Source organism: Bubalus bubalis, chromosome 11 (assembly GCF_019923935.1).
Source record: "Bubalus bubalis isolate 160015118507 breed Murrah chromosome 11, NDDB_SH_1, whole genome shotgun sequence".
In the NCBI taxonomy this organism is placed as follows: Eukaryota; Metazoa; Chordata; class Mammalia; order Artiodactyla; family Bovidae; genus Bubalus; species Bubalus bubalis.
Genome location: NC_059167.1, coordinates 38,974,720 through 38,992,860, shown reverse-complemented (window position 1 = coordinate 38,992,860; position 18,141 = coordinate 38,974,720). Strand labels below are relative to the sequence as shown.

The window sequence follows — 18,141 nt, the reverse complement described above, 5'->3', positions numbered from 1 at the left end:
TGTAATGCAATTAAATAAGAAATCAATAAAATTTTCTACAGTAAATTGAGAAGAGCTTTTACTATTTTGCCTACTTTGATGTTTAATGAACCTCCATGTACTTATCATGCAGCCTCATTTATTAACTCAGAGTCAATTTTGTTTATCTGTACCCCACTTACTTCCCTACTCTCATATTATTTTGAAGAAAATCTGATAAATCAGCCCTTAGAAACACACTGAAATATTTACAAATAAAATAAGTACTCTAACCTACAGGATGTTTAAAATCTCTATATCTTACAAGTTTGCTTACATAGTTCTTTTGATTTTTGTGAAGATTTAGAAACAAAGAAATAAGGGTGGCCAACAAAGAAAAATTCCATTCTATTGGAGCTTAGAGTATGTGTATTGGTGGGGAGAGGACACAGCAGGTAGCAATAAATGGACAACAGGCACTGAATATAAGGCATAGAAAGAGGCCTGAACATGTGGTAACTGACAGACGTGGTATTACTGACCAGTGAAGAACTGCTACTCAGTAAATGTCAGATCCTCACATGCCAGCATAAAAGCAGTTTTCTAGAAGGACAAAATTTTCTTTAAAATGAGTGTCTATGAGACCCGAATATGAAAAGTAAAACTTTGAAAACTGAGAGAAAATATAGAAGAATACTTGAGGAACTCACAACAGGAAAGGATTTATTAGATAAAGCAAACAAAGCTAATAAAGGAAATTGTGTTTAAACTATTTGTTTCTATGTGACAAATGTAATTACATTAAAATGTAAAACTTACAAGCCACAGATCAAAGGGAACATAATTGGAACAAGAACAGCAAAGTATTATATTCAGTGTAATTGAAAAATTCCTGTAAATTGATAAGAAGAGACAACCATAGAAAAATGGGCAGAAAGGATGAGAAAAATTCACAGGAGAAAATCAAAATGGCCGTTGGCTTCAAAGCTCTTAACCACACTAAGTACCAAAGGAATTCAAAATAAATTTACCTTGAGATCTAGAAGATACTCTGACAAACCAAGAGTTGGAATTTTCAGGCTTTGTTACTAGACTGCTTATGAAACTATAAACTGGTGCAGTTTCTCAGGAAATGTTGCCAAAGTGCTCCACAAAAATTTGTTTCTGGGTCATAGGTTATATGCACTTCTGGAGAATTCCGTGTGTTCCAGACATGAACAATGACACACACAAAAAATTTATAATATGAAGAATAGGGATCAACCTGGATGTCAGTTTTTAAAAATGGATAAACTGGGTTATTATCAATAATTCTATGCTCCTCGGTGGATATATGTGTGTGTATTTGTGCATGTATATATCTACACATATATGTATGTGTACACATACATATATACACGCAAGCATGCACACAAATATACATATACTTTGTATATAAACATGGATTGTTCTTTAAAAATTAAGTGTGGGAAAGGAGGCAGGAAAAAGCAAGGTCCAGAATATATTTAGCATGAGAGAATTTATGTAAACTTTTATTTTTACAAAAAAAGATAGCGTTTAGTATATATTTTTGTAGGTTTTCTGTATAGATAACCATAAATATATGCTGCTTCACAGGAAAGAAAAAAGAAAAACATCTGGAACATAGCTTTTGCAGAAAATTTTCTTTCATAAAACAATTTTTTATATAGAAATGCCAAGGGTTCTGACACCAAGCTACAAAGTTCTAATTTTATAACATAGGAAGTATTATAACCCTGGAAACAATTGTTATCAAAGAATTAATGTCGCCATAAACATTGAGAGCAAACCACTGTGTACAAGGCTGTGGATGTGAGAGCTTGAGAAAGTAGAAGGGAAGAATGGAAACCAGCTTTTTTCTCCCTTTAAGAGGAAGGAAGAACTGATGGAACAATACCTTCTCCCAATTCCCATGCACAGACATGCACAGATTGACTGCTCTTCTGTTTCTTACGGAGTACCTCAAAGGAAGTAACTTGACAACATTTGTGAGCTTGACTATGCTCAGTCAGACAAGTATGGTTACAATTGCACTTTCATCCATGAATGAAGAAGACGAAAAAGTCATAGAACCAGGATGGAGTCAAGCCAGAAACTAGATCAAGTTACTTTCACAAAACCTACTGACCTGATTGTACCATCATATTTCATCTAGGAAGAAAATCTCTTCCTCCTCAACACTGTCCTTTATTTTGTGACTCTTGCCATTAGCTTTTCAAAGGAAATACTGGCACAAAAAGTGTTGTTTGCTGACTGCAACCTGGACAAGTCCTTCCTTGAAAGGTGGGGAGTACCTTTACATGTCTACCAACCACAGTACATAATGCAGACAGCCTCCAACTGTCAGTTCCTTCAAAGTTTGCTTCAGTAGCAAAGAGCTGCCTTCCCCAAGGTCATCCCCTTCCCCCAAAAAGCCGACACTTGGGGACTGAGTAAGAGAAAAGTCTAAAGCAGATCAGTATGGAGGCCCCTTAAAAAACTAAAAATAGAACTACCATATGATTCAGCCATCTCATTCCTGGGCATTTATCCAGAGAAAAACATGATTCAAAAGGATACATGCACCCCAATGTTCATTGCAGCACTGTTTATAATATCCAAGACATGGAAGCACTGTTTATAATATCCAGCACTATTTATAATGTCCAAGACTAAATGTTCATCAACAGATGAATAAAGAAGATGTGGTACATATATATAATGAAATTTTACTCAGCCATTAAAAAGAATGAAATAATGTCATTTGCAGCAACATAGATGGATCTGGAGATTAAGTGAAGTAAGTTAGACAAAGAAAGAAAAATATCATATGATGTCACTTACATGCAGAATCTTAAAACGCATGATACAAATGAACTTTATAAAACAGAAACAGACTCACAGACTTAGAGAACAAATTTATGGTTACCACTGGTAAAAGGTTAGGAGGATAAATAGATGTGGAGTTTAATACTGACATGTACACACTGCTATATTTAGAATAGATAGCCAACAAGAACCTACTGTATAGCACAAAGAACTATGCTCAATATTCTGTAATAACCTAAATGGGAAAAGAATTTGAAAAATAATAGATACATGTATACGTATAACTGAATAACAACCAAAACTAATACACTGTTAACCATCTATGCTCCAATATTAAAAAAAAAAAAAATAGCAATTCCATTCCAAGTAGTCACAACTCAGAGGCACGACACTCGCTCCAGAGCTCCCTGCCAGGTTACCCAAGGTTTCTGTGAGGTCTACTACATTGCTTTTTTGGTTTGTTTTTAGTACTTCTGTCCAATCTTTCTTTCTCCCATTCTCTTCCACATGTTATGTTTTCTAATAAATACAATGTACCCCAAGCTTATCTCAGTGTTTTCTTGCAGAGAACCAAACCTAAGAGAATTGGTATTGAAATGGTTTGAGAAAGTAGGTGTATTGGAAATGGTTTGAGAAAGTAGGTGATAGGATAGGGGCTGTGGAGCTGGCTGCCTGGTTGGCAATGAGGACCCCGTATTAATAGTAGATGAAACACAGAGAGAGACTCTGGCACAAGGTAGAAGTCTGTTGTTAAAACTGGCAGCATAGCCCAGCTAAGGATATGCTTGGTTGAAGAGAGAAGCAAAGGGCTATGCCACAAAGGAGCTGCAAAGCACAGTGAGCATGTATGAGCAAGAATCAGAGTACAGGTGGGACTAAATGATAAGTGTGCCTGATAAAAGAGGCCAGGATACTCCCAAGTCAATCAGCTCTTCACTTAAATCTCTGGAGTGTGAAAACTGGACAAGAAAGATGTCGACTTGAGGGCGTTCTCCTGAGATACATGATTTAACATCCTTGCAGAGGTTTCCACACCCAACAAATGTGACCTTGCGGTTATGATGAGTCCTAGAAATATAAAACAAATAATGATCCATGCTGGAGAGATTGAAATGATAGAATTTCTATGGAAGATAGAGGAGGAATCAAATAAAAGGCTGAGTCAAGTGAGCATCCCAGAATGGTTATACTATATTCATTTATAAGATTTTCCAGATGATTATTTTCCACAGGACAGCCCATCACAAATACCATTTACTAAGGCCAGAAAGAATGTGCTATTGGGAAGGGGGCTACTTAGCTAAATTGCTAAGTAGCAGCATTACTCTATAGGGGAGCGATGATATTTGGAAAATTATGGTATATGGACAGAAGTCAAGCCAAAGTGTCACAATTATCATAGTGAGTGCCAAGATTGGAGTGGCAGTCAAGGGAACCTAACTCACAAAAAGGTATGAAGATAGTTAATGGAACATGGCAAGCCTAGAGCAAAATAGGTGGGCAGCCAACAAGGATACTATTCAACTTGTACCAACAAAGGAATGCAATGATGAATGACAAGGAGTCTGAGGGAAGGCATCCCATCAAAGGGTCACAATCCATTTACAGTTTCTAGTCCTGAGCCAGTTTTCAGACTCAAACCCCATTTATTGAAGAGATGACCAGGTCTCCAGGATCCTGCAAAGCCATAGCAAGTATCCATGGTGATGATTCCTTTGTCCAAAAGGATTTGGGACCATTTACTCAGGGAAACTACATACTGAGGAAAAAAGAATTCCCAGTCTTTTCATGAGTGTTAAAGAAAGGGAGTCAATTGATGATGAAACTTGGAAACTCAAAATGATAATGGCCCCCTGCTCACATTGAGCCATATGAAGACCAAATAATAAATGAAATCCTGACTTGAGTCCAGGTTTCAATGGTCAGCTTGATCTGCAGACCTATATATTGGTCCTTTCTCCATTTCCATAAAGTATGATTGGGATTAGCATGTTTGAAAATGGTGCAACTCCAATTTTTGGGGTCATGGCTCTTCCCACTATAAACTGAATCCTATAGGCTAGGTGGAAGCTTCTAAAACTGCCCTTACCAATGGCCAAAGCAGTAAATAAAAAACAATATCACATCTTGGGGAGGGAGATAGTGGCTATTAGTGTACCTTTAAAGATTTCAAGGATGTAAGGATGGTAATTCCCATTTATCCCATCTAGTCCCTACCAAAACCAGACAGACTTTGGGATAACTATAGACTACCAAAACCTCAACCAAGTAATAGCTCCAGTCACAGCCATGTACACTCTCAGTGACTCACTGGGAGCCCTTAATTTATGCTTCTTTTTTTCTGCAGTTCCTAGCAAAGTCACAGCATGGAAGGGTACTTGGGGCCCAAAGAGCTAACACTTTCACAGAGGACACACCAAGAATCCTAAATTGTAAACTGACTCATGGGCACTTGAGCCTTTTGCATTAAGGGTCTAGCAAGCAAAGAAGAGTCAGAATCCTGACAGAGAGAACTGACCTTGATCATCAGGAGGAGGTAAGACTACTCTTACACAAGCAACTCTCTTAGGCACTTCTTGGGATTTAGATGCTCAACTGACTCTATGAATGGACAAATATACAAGCCTAGCCTGAAAAGTGGAGAAGGCAATGGCACCCCACTCCAGTACTCTTGCCTGGAAAATCCCATGGGCAGAGGAGCCCGGTGGACTGCAGTCCATGGGGTCCCAAAGAGTCGGACACGACTGAGCGATTTCACTTTCACTTTTCACTTGCATGCATTGGAGAAGGAAATGGCAACCCACTCCAGTGTTCTTGCCTGGAGAATCCCAGGGATGGGGGAGCCTGGTGGGCCGCCGTCTATGGGGTCACACAGAGTCGGACACAACTGAAGCAACTTAGCAGCAGCAGTTGCAGCCTGAAAAGAGTATGCTATACAGGGGCTCAGACAATTCAGAAGAAAATATCTGAATAATTTAATATTTAATAATAGTTATATCAAATTTAAATCAATGCCTCTGATATAAATATGATTACTATATATCCTAGAACCTAGAACATAACATCGTATTGACTTCTTTTTGCTAAATTTTAGACTATTGGATATTTTTATTTCCAGTGAAGTGGTAAAACTATAAACATGAATTCATTCATTTGTAAATTTTTATCACTTTTCACATCACAGAACCTCAGTTAAAAATAGGTTATAGTGTTTATTGTTCAGAAATATTGTCCCTTTGAAGTAGGAGTTACCACAAGAATGAGCTTGTGTTTGAACCTATTTTGTCTCTCCTCTCTGAAGGTCACTATAGATACAATTAGAAACTCAGACTGTGACATCTGTATAAACACTGACCAGGGTCAGAAGATGGGGAGGGGGGGTGGGGGGGACACAGAATGAGGAAGAGCCTTTAGATACATAACATACATTCAACTGAGGTCCCCTAGTGGCTGTGAAAATGTTAACCAAGTTTTGCAGCCCAGTTTTTCCAAATTTTAATAGAAGTTTGGTGGAGATGCAGCTGTTTCCACTCCATATTTCCTTTCATGGATCCTCTCACTATTTGCCTTCATTTCACCTCTTATCCTTGCAACACAAATCTGCACACTCTTGGGGCATCGTGAAACTTCCATCTCAGACCCACTGATTATTTACCAACTAAGGTCACCTCCTCTCCATACTGGAAATACACAAACTGTGCTCTTTCTAGGGTTATTTTTCCACGTCCTTTCTATAGGTTTAATAGTTAAGGATAATACACACTTCTTGCTACTTCAAAGTCATTTCCTGATCAAATTTTCATGTCATTGAAAATGGATTCTCAACTTCTTTTGCTTGGCTTCTTTCTAATTTTCATCTTTCCGGGATCAGTACATCCCACACAATTAACTAGAGAATTACAATACAGTAACTTTATCTTTGGTGTACTGGTTTTGACCTTAGTTGCTTTCTAGTTCAAACAAGAATTCAACAGAACCCACGGTTCATGTTGAATGGAGTTTGACTGAACAACCCTAATGTACAATGCTGCAAAAATATTGATTATTATATCTTCAAAAGGGAACATATTCAATGAGCATTTCTTGTGCAAATGACTTAGCTTCAAAACTTCACCAACTTCTGCTTAAGAGAAAATTTCAACGGGAAAAGTAACTTTCATGATATTGATCTTTAAGAAGTACTTCCTATACTGTAATCAAACCAAGCAAATATATAGTCTGAAACGTCAAAGACACATATCCTTTGAATATCAGCATGATTAAAGACTCATTCAGTGTTATTGACTTCTTTACCTTGCAGTGACAGAGAGTCATAGAAGGGACATGTGGTAATACAAATGCCTACATTCTCAGATACCTCTGAGACTTCTGGCAAGCAGTAATCAATAGTAAGGACACCCTGAAAAATGTTACCATGGCAATGCTGGGAACAGATAAGATGGAAATGGAAGAGATTCAACACTATCAGCTATTACTCCCATAAGTCCTGCTTGATCAGGAAACCAGTAACCTCTTATTTTTACCAAATTTTCAGCTTAGTGGTTAGTACAGGTGAATATTAGTTATGATCCTTCTAAGAAGCCTTCACTCAGCTAAGAACAATGCTATACCAGTTCAAAGTTAGACATTTTTGAGAATGAAGGAATAAAATTTCAGCATGGTATTATTTAGTTAGAACAGGTTAAGATGCAAAGATATTGAAGGTTCACTGGAAATTCATGGTTTTCTCCTACTGTAAAGAACTATCTGACAAGTTTTTATTGCCCTTTCCCCACCATTCAAAGCTGGATCCTTATTATTGTATCTGTGTGAGTGGTTTAGAGCAAAATAAAAAGAGAGAGAGAACTCATTTATTTTATTCATAATGTGATAAATCATTTTAAGGTAAGGTAAGGTGAAGTCGCTCAGTCGTGTCCAACTCTTTGCTACCCCATGGACTGTAGCCTGCCAGGCTCTTCCATCCATGGGATTTTCCAGGCAAGAGTACTGGAGTGAGTTGCCAAGAATCATTTTGAGCATCAACAAATGCTCCTTCCTCACCTGTGGGTAAATCCAGTCAACATTCAAATGTTTTAAACTCTCAATATCTATTACAAGTTCATCTCAAAACTTTCCAACCCATCATAGCCCCAGGGAGTCATGCCTTCCCTAAACCATCAGTTAAATGCCAGGACTGAGTGCCTGGGACAGCTGAGGCTTTTTGTGAATCCTAGCATCTAGCCAACAAAGAGCATGTTGGAGTGAAATTTGACACTTGATATTTTTCTACTCACAGGATCATGTAATGTTAAACTTGAGTAGACCTGCGGTCATGTAATCTACTCACCCTCTTTACATAAAAGCTTAATTATACATAAAGTTAATGACTTCCATTGGGTCAAAAGATCATTGCATGGCAAACATATACTGTAAACAAGACTTAATCCTGACACAGTTGGCAAATATTTTGTCATTTCTGAATCTAGATCTTCTGAAATACCCTAAGAAATAGCTCTCTATATTACCTGATTATGAATTTTGCAATCCATGACTGTATCAACATGCTACAGACTCGCAAAACAAATCTACTTTGACTCCATACCCTATTTGTGGCACAAAGACTAGTCACCTGCTTCTTCCAGCCCATCCTGTAGTGCCAGATTTATGTTGCTTTTAAATTCTGCCTGCTAATCCCTTGCTACCCTGCTTTTCCAAATCAAATTCAGTCAGACTTATCTAGCTCTGTCTGAATGTGTCCCTTGATTGAGTGATGTTAGTTCAAGAAAAAACACTCAAATCAATTTAATGCAAATTCCCATTCACAGCCTGGTTGACCGATCAGGATACTGACAATAATAGATTGGAGTACTTAATTCCTAAGGCATGTGACTCATCGAAGGCTTAGTAATCAATTTCGATTGCAGCAACTGCATAATTCATCTTTGGCTCATCTTAAGCTCTGGAATACCAAGTGCTTGTTCATTTTTTTAAAGCCTACACATTCTTTTCCAAATAGCGAAGCCCTTTCCATGCCTCTGCAATCATTTCCTTATCTAAATTTCCATATGCTGCCCTGGCAAGGTGTCCCACCTATGAAGGCTTTAGATCAATAAAAATAATTGGCATGTTTTGCTTCCAGTTGCAGATGCCTGGAATAGATTACATGCCACCCTGGCAGACAATGGAAAGATGAAATAGAGGATGGTCCCTGCCTCTATCCACATTAGCCAGTAACTGTATTAGGACAGCCAGGAGGGGTTCTTATACCCTGAACCCCATTTCCCACAGGTCCCCAATCTGTCTTGTACTCGAAACACTGAAGTAAAGGAAAGCATATACAAGTAGGCAACTAGCAGATGTCCTTTCCATTTTATGAAAAGCATGCTATGTTTCATCCAGACTGCATTTGTATCTGCATTTGTCACTTTTTGTGTCTCTTTTCCTTTGACAGAAGCAATATGTTGAGAGCTGATTATGCTCTGGGAGTTCTCTGGCAACCAGGTAAGTTTTTCCTCAGCTCTTAAATCTATAAATAAGAAGATCCATAAGAAATTAAGTCAAGTAAATCTATTGAAGAGAAGCAATCTTTGTATTAACTTTTTGGTATGGGAGCCAAATTCTTACTCAGACTTTGTTCTTACTTAAGTAGGAATAAAAAGCTGGCATATTTCTTCTATGCCCTGATGTTCTCCAAGTGCAGAAAACCATATGCACTGCCCAGTCATGCGTGGGTGCTGCAGTGGACACTGTACTGGGATATTTCTGTCCTTTTCTCAATAACCAGTACAAATAACCTCTGAGAACATGGTTCTCTGGCACCCTTGGCCCTATGTCTTCTGATGTGAATCTATATACTCTCATTTGATCAGTGAGGAAACTCATGCCTAGAAGAAGAATTAGAATGAGACAAAGATGTTAGTGGATCTTTAAGGTTCTTATCTACTCTGAATCTGGAGGGAAAATATGAGAAGTTAAAGCATTTATGGAAGTATAAGGAATAAGAGTGCTTCTCAAAATTCAGAGGACTCAATCAATGGGAAACATTCCTTTAGTAATCCAGTATTAAATTTATACATGAAAATATGTACATATAAACATTTTATATGCTGAATGTATGTATTATAATGTCCTAAGTATTATAGCTAAGAATAAATTCCCTCTTCATAAAACGTACTGTCTTAGTTCAGCTGCTGTAAGAGAACACCATAGACTGAGTAGCTTACTAAAAAACAGTAGTTATTTGTTTCTCAAGGTTTTGGAGGCCGAGAAATCAAGATCAAGGAAGCTGCAGATTTGGTATCTGGTAAGAACTCTATGTCCTCACTCACATGCAGAAGGGATCAAACACTTCTGTGGGATCTTTTTATAGGGCCACTAATTCCATTTATAACCTAATGACCTCCCAAAGTCCCCACCTTCAAATACTCTCACATTTGGCGATTGGTCTTCAATATATGAATTTGGGGAGGACACGTTCAGTCACACTGCACTTAAAAATAAATATAGTGAATATAAGCTTAAGGAGATTTTGGTGTCCTACACCTGTAGAAACTTAGCAAATATAGGAAGACTTCTTATGGAATTATAAAACAAAAGCAGATTTACAAATTGATTTTAAGACCCACTAAATAATAACATGCTAGTTAACAATATTAATGTAATGTGATTTGGGGCTTAAAAATTGTTCTATCATTAACCACATTGAAGATTTTCCACTTGCCAACTTGAACCTTTGGAATGAGCTTAATGGACCATTATTTTTCATTGTTAAGGAAAATAACATGGGCTATAGATAATATTCTGAGCCATATCCTGAAATTCCCACCAGGTAGAAGAAGTTAACTATATGATGACCAGACTGTAGCCATGACATAAAGTGCTACAATTCCAAGAACTGGTCTCAAGAAATGGGAACAAGTTGACCCTAGAACTGAAGATTAACAGCACTTAAAGCAACCAAGATGACGCTGATCAGACCACCACATGACCAATTTCAAGATGACTGTCAGAACTGACTGTAGGATTTCTGCATATATCACCCTCCCTCTGTCTACAAAATCTCTTGCCCACTGATTGTCAGTACGCAGGAATCGGCCTTTGGACAAGAGTCCACCCTCCCCCTAGCCACCCCAGTTGCCAGCATCCAAAATAAAGCAAACTTTCCTTTCCACCAATCTTGTCTCTTTGTTGGCTTTTGAGTGGACCAGACCCTACTTTTGGTTATAGTATTGATTGTATATACAGATTCATTCTTTTTTTTTTAACATCAAAATTGATATGCTATCCCTGAAGTTAGTTCTAATATCAGTAAGAGAAAAACATGAACACAGTCAATTAACCTTTAAACGCACATAAAGTATACAAATTAACATCACTAAACAACAGAGAGAGTAAGATCCCAAAATTTTCTAGAGGGAAGAATAAGTTACAAAAGAGGAATGAGAATCAGAGTATCTTCAGAACTCTCGACATCAACACTAGATGCCTTAAGGCAATAGAACAATGCCCTTAAATTTCCGAGAAAAAAAAATATATTGTTCTACACTCATACTTGATGGGTGGTTTGTATAGGCAGAGAAATACAGGTTGAAAAAGACATTTTCAGGTCTAGAACTAAAATATACCTTGAATGTGCCTTTTTTCAGATGCTACTGCAGGATGGATTCCGTCAAATCAAGGTTATAAACAATGACAACAACAACAACAGCAAAAACTAAGATAGATGATTCATAAAATGGAAGCTCAAACACTGGAGATCAGAGAAGGAAAATGCTAGATGAGTAATAAGTTATACTCAGAGAATTATCAATCTCAATTGGTGCCAGAGCACAGAGGCTACAAGAGAAAGTTATCTGAGAAATAAAGGGAGCTAATGGATTTGTATTTTGGCATTTAGAAAAAAATCAGTTGGTATCCAACAGTTCACCTGAACTTTTTAAAAAATAGATAAATAGAAAAACACTGTATGAAAAGAGAATCTTCATTATAGTATACTACCTGGCTCAGTAGAGAGCAATATTTTTATAGCCATATGCTATCTTCCTTTGACTGATAATGATGTTGAGAAACTCATGAGAAGGCCAGAGATAGGAAGCTAGACTAAATAATCAACATCCATAATAAGATACAATATCCCAACTGATAAAGAAATAGAAGGAAACCATCACTGCATAGGTAAGTTCCAGATAAAATGGTTAGGGCACACTAGTGGAATAGGAGGTACAGGGCAGAGAAAGAGATCATTGGGTTTTTTTTAGGCCTTTTAGCACTGTCAAACTTTAAGTCCATAAATGTGTTACTTTGAATAATGCTTTAAAAATATAATTTAAGGCAAACTGATGGAAAGGATCCCCCACATACTGAATAGATTGAACGAAATATGAGTTAGGCCTAAACACAGAGACCTTTATTATTATTGGAATTTCTAAATTATACCATCCTACATAAAGAAATGCCTTTGTAAGTAACAGTTCTACAGATATTTTAGTGACAACAATGTATAATTTTTGTTGTGTCATTTTGCATTCAGTAAATCAAAGTTCTGAGTGAAAATTTTGGATTTGCATCTTTACACATGAGTAATAGTCAAGGCTATGGTTTTTCCTGTGGTCATGTATGGATGTGAGAGTTGGACTGTAAAGAAAACTGAGCGCTGAAGAATTGATGCTTTTGAACTGTGGTGTTGGAGAAGACTCTTGAGAGTCCCTTGGACTGCAAGGAGATCCAACCAGTCCTTTCTGAAGGAGATCAGTCCTGGGATTTCTTTGGAAGGAATGATGCTAAAGCCGAAACTCCAGTACTTTGGCCACCTCATGCGAAGTGTTGACTCATTGGAGAAGACTCTGATACTGGGAGGGATTGGGGTCAGGAGGAGAAGGGGACGACAGAGGATGAGATGGCCGGATGGCATCACCAACTCAATGGACGTGAGTTTGAGTGAACTCCAGGAGTTGGTGATGGACAGGGAGACCTGGCGTGCTGCGATTCATGGGATCACAAAGAGTCGGACACGAGTGAGCGACTGAACTGAACTGAACTGAATAGACTGACTGAGACTAGACTTAAAAGGGTAGTAATAAGAACAAACTGACACACCCAATCAGGTATTCTATGAATAGTCCCTCTATTAAAGGTCCCTTTGGGCTTCCCTTGTGGCTCAGCTGGTAAAGAATCCACCTGCAATGCGGGAGACATGGGTTCAATCCCTGGGTCCGATCCCTGGGTCAGGAAGAGTCCCCTGGAGAAGGGAAAGGTTACCCACTCCAGTATTCTGGCCTGGTGAATTCCATGGACTGTATAGTCCATGGGGTCACAAAGAGTTGGACACAACTGAGCGACCTTCACTTTCACTTTCACTTAAATGTTCCTCAGAGTATGGGAATGGTAGAGACAAAAAACAGGATATGCAGTGTTCCCTGGGTCTAGCAATGTTCCAACACTAGGTCTGAGGGAGAGAATAGTTATCAGAACCAGAAAAGTTAGATAAAAAGAAATTAATGGCTATATTAGACCTTAAAACATGGAAAAGTCTCCTAAAAGCAGCAATGTTTCAATAATCTAAGATTGTCTACTTCTGAAAGAATCCATTCATAATAACTGGTTTTAAAAGAACATTTACATAATATGATAAATGCCATTCATTATCTATGGGATGAATCTATAAACCAGAGCATGGAAGACTTAGTTATAATTTATTTTTAAATCAAGCTTTGACATTTACAATCTTTTATGTAACTATAATTAACAGATTTGGTAGAAGAGATAAGAGGTTGGGTAAATTTAGTAAATTCCTCATCTTTCCCAGCAGAGACAATAAATCCTGTCTAAACACTCATTGTTTTATTTCTTTTCAGCTTTAAAGCTATGATGCAAACTATAGAATTAGGATTAAGTCGTTGCCTCCTGGTAGTAGGGCTAGAGCTTGGGAAGGAGACGTGAAATTCCTGTTTTTACATCCTTATGTATTGTTTGTATAGTGAACCAATTATGCACATATTAAAATGTCAATGTGTGAAGCTCAGTAAGAATACCACTGTGGTTGTCCAGCAAAAGGGACATGGAAGGCACAGGCATACTGCAGACCAAGCCAGGGCACAGGCAGCATCATCTGTTCAGGATCTCCAAACATCGCTACGAGTTTTTGCATTTCTCCCGGTGCCCTGGTCATCCTAGTCAGGAGCCGCAGGAAATAAAAGCAGAAGAAAGGTAAAATCCTGGATTTATCCTTGTTTCAACTTGAAACAATGATGACTCATTTCAAGTGTTTAGAATATTTTATGTCTATCTCAGACCTACTGAGGACTCAGTAAGATGAGGTCAGTTCTGAAAAAAACATAAGGTTGCATGTTCTCATTTGCTGTGGCCTATGAAATCCATACCCCATATGCTTAGAGGTGGTGATTAGCCACAGGGTAGATGAATGAGAATGAAGAAAGGAACCAAGTGAACAACGCAGGAGGCCAGGAAGAAAAGCTGGTTGACTGACTTTCATAAGGAAGCAACATAGTACAATGATGCCCTGGATGAGAGCAAGCCCTGTAAGCATGAGCAGGTCCCCTCTTGGCATGTACGCCCCAACCAGTGTATGAAGCCAGCACAGGCAATACCCTCACCATTTAAATGATGTATATATAAGTTTCTTCACATATGCCTCATGAATACAAGGCTCTCTGAGAGCTTAGAAGCAAAAATAGTGTAGATTGCATATTGCCATGGATCGAAGTATGCCCCACCAAAACACACTGAAGCCCTAACCTCCCATATATGATGGTATTTGGAAATGATACCTTGAGAGATAATTATGTTCAGTCGAGGTCATGACAATGTGGCCCTTGTGTTGGTATTTGTGCTCTTAAAGGAAAAAAAAAAAAAAAGGAAGGGGCATCAAATCTCTCTCTCTCTCTGACATGTGAGGAGAAAGAAGGTGGCCACCTATAAGTCAGGAACAGAGCCTTCACCAGAACCCAACCTCACTGACACACTGTTCTTAGACTCCAGTCTCCAGAAATGAGAGAAAATAAATCTGTTATTTAAGCCACATAGTCTTTGATAATTTACAACAGCAGCCCAAGTTGACTAAAATGATGGTTTAGACAAAGTTTTACTGTCTACTCGCAGCAAGCCACAGTGGAAAGCACTGGATTCCAATCCTAAAAATAAAGTTCTGGCCACAGAAAATAATTTGTCACGTTAGAACACTAATGTCTGTCAGTTACTGAATCACCCAGGAATGCTTCCCACTATAGGAAAATCCAGCTTAGAGGTGCTTTTAAAATGGAGGTTTATTTCTCTCACATAGAACTCTAGAGGTAAGCTCAATATCAATGTCATGGGCCAGGCTCTTTTTTCCTTCATCTTTAAAATATCGGATTTTTGTCCACAAGCTTTTAAACCTGTGTTAGCAAGATGACCTCCATGCATCTCATTTGACTTCTAGGCAGAAAAGATGAGGAAGGAATAAAAGTCTATCCCTCCCAAGGCTTTACTGAGAAAGGCTTCCCTTTCTGAGTAAAAATGGAAATGATCCACTATAGAACCCATGAACAGTATGGAAAGACAAAAAGATATGACACTGAAAAATGAACTCCCCAGGTCAGTACGTAGCCATACGCAACTGGAGAAGAGTGCAGAAATAGCTCCAGAAGGAATGAAGAGCCTAAGCCAAATGGAAACAATGCCAAGTTGTGGATGTGTCTGGTGGTGAAAGTAAAGTCCAATGCTGTAAAGAACAGTACAGCAAAGGAACCTGGAATGTTAGGTCCATGAATCAAGGTAAATTAGAAGTGGTGAAACAGGAGATGACAAGAGAGAACATTGATATTTTAGGAATCAGTGAACTAATAAAACAGACTGGCATTGGCAAATTTAATTCAAATGACTATTATATCTACTATAGTGGGCAACAATCCCTTAGAAAGAACGGAGTAGCCCTCACAGTCAACAAGAGTCCAAAATGCAGTGCGTGGGTGCAATCTCAAAAACAACAGAATGATCTCTGTTCATTTCCAATGCAAACCACTCAATATCACAGTAATCGAAGTGTATGACCCAACCACTAATGCCAAAGAAGCTGAAATTGAACAGTTCTATGAAGACCTACAAGACCTTCTAGAACTAACACCAAAAAAAGATGTCCTTTTCATCATAGGGGATTGAAATGCAAAACTAGAAAGTCAAGAGATACCTGGAGTAACAGGCAAGTTTGGCCTTAGAGTACAAAATGAAGCAGGGCAAAGACTAACAGAGTTTTGCCAAGAGAATGCACTGGTCATAGGAAACACTCTCTTCCAACAACACAAGAGATGACTCTACACATGGACATCACCAGATGGTCAATACCAAAATCAGACTGATTATATTCTTTGCAGTTGAAGATGGAGAAGCTCTATACAGTCAGCAAAATCAACACCAGGGACTGACTGTAACTCAGAACATGAACTCCTTGTTGACAAATTCAGATTTAAATTGAAGAAAGTAGGGAAAACCACTGGACGTTCATGTATGACCTTAATCAAATATCTTATGATTATACAGTAGAAGTGACAAATAAAGGGATTAGATCTGATAGAGAGAGTGCCTGAAGAACTATGGACAGAGGTTTGTAATATTGTACAGGAGGCAGTGATCAAAACAATCCCCAAGAATAAGAAATGCAAAAAGGCAAAATGGTTGTCTGAGGAGGCCTTACAAATAGCCGAGAAAAAAAGAGAAGCAAAAGACTATGGAGAAAAGGGAAGATATATCCATATGAATGCAGAGTTCCAAATAAAAGCAAGGAGAGATAAGAAAGCCTTCCTCAGTGATCAATGCAAAGATATAAAGGAAAACAATAGAATGGGACAGACTAGAGATCTCTTCAGGAAAGTTAGAGGTGCCAAGGGAACATTTCATGCAAAGATGGGCACAATAAAGGACAGAAATGGTATGGACCTAACAGAGGCAGAAGATATTAAGAAGAGGAAGCAAGAATACACAGAAGAACTATACAAAAAAAGATCATAATGACTCAGATAACCATGATGGTGTGATCACTCACCTAGAGCCAGACATCTTGGAGTGAGAAGTCAAGTGGACCTTTGGAAGCATTACTATGAACAAAGCCAGTGGAGGTGATGGAATTCCAGCAGAGCTATTTTAAAACCTAAAAGATGGTGCTGTTAAAGTATTGCACTCAATACGCTAGAAAATTTGAAAAACTCAGCAGTGGCCATAGATTGGAAAGGTCAGTTTTCATTCCAATCCCAGAGAAAGGCAATGTCAAAGAATGTTCATACTATCACACGATTGCACTCATTTCACACACTAGCAAAGTAATGCTCAAAATTCTCCAAGCTAGGCTTTAACAGCACGTGAACAGAGAAATTCCAGATGTTCAAGCTGGATTTAGAAAAGGCAGAAGAACCCCATTTCCAACATCTGCTGGATCATAGAAAAAGCAAGAGAATTCTAGGAAAAAACATCTACTTCTGCCTAATTGACTATGCCAAAGCCTTTGACTGTGTAGATCACAACAAACTGCTGAAAATTCTGAAGAGATGGGAATACCAGAGCACCTTACCTGCCTCCTGAGAAACCTATATGCAGGTTGGGAAGCAACAGTTAGAACTGGACATGGAACAACAGACTGGTTCCAAATTGGGAAAGGAGTATGTCAAGGCTGTATATTGTCACCCTGCTTATTTAACTTCTATGCAGAGTACATCATGAAAAATGCAGGGCTGAAAGAAGCACAAGCTGGAATCAAGATTGCTGGGAGAAATATCAATAACCACAGATATGCAGATGACACCACCCTTATGGCAGAAAGTGAAGAAGAACTAAAGAGCCTCTTGATGAAAGTGAAAGAGGAGAGTGAAAAAGTTGGCTTAAAACTCAACATTCAAAAAAACTAAGATCATGGCAGCTGGCCCCATCATTTCATGGCAAATATATGGGGAAACAATAGAAACAATGATAGACCTTATTTTTCTTGGGCTACAAAATCACTGCAGATGGTGACTGCAGCCATGAAACTCCTTGGAAGAAAGGCTATAACCAACCTAGACAGCATATTAAAAAGGAGAGACATTACTTTGCCGACAAAGGCCCATCTAGTCAAAGCTACGTTTTTTCCAGTAGTCATGAATGGATGTGAAAGTTGGACCATAAAGAAGGCTGAGCACTGAAGAACTGATGCTTTTGAACTGTGGTGCTGGAGAAGACTCTTCAGAGTCTCTTGGACTGCAAGGAGATCAAACCAGTCAATCCTAAAGGAAATCAGTCCTGAACATTCATTGTATTGACTGATGCTGAAGCTACAATACTTTTGCCTCCTAATGTGAAAAACCAACTCATTAGAAAAGACCCTGATGCTGGGAAAGATTGAAGGTAGGAAGA

The 18,141-nt window shown here is 38.4% G+C and overlaps 1 long non-coding RNA gene across 4 annotated transcripts in view; it reads left to right on the top strand.

Moving 5' to 3' along the window:
• The window catches only part of LOC123328034, a 253,586-nt gene extending 241,280 nt beyond the window's left edge, over window positions 1-12,306 (top strand). The window contains exons 4-7 of one of the 4 annotated variants that reach the window (XR_006542758.1): window positions 5,135-5,323; window positions 9,218-9,267; window positions 10,019-10,069; window positions 11,412-12,306. This is a non-coding gene — a long non-coding RNA (uncharacterized LOC123328034). Of the gene's footprint in view, window positions 1-5,134; window positions 5,324-9,217; window positions 9,268-10,002; window positions 10,070-10,594; window positions 10,938-11,411 lie in introns of those variants that run through there. The other 3 variants (XR_006542756.1, XR_006542757.2, XR_006542755.2) reach the window with 3 other exon arrangements.
• The last annotated feature ends 5,835 nt before the right edge of the window (window positions 12,307-18,141 follow it).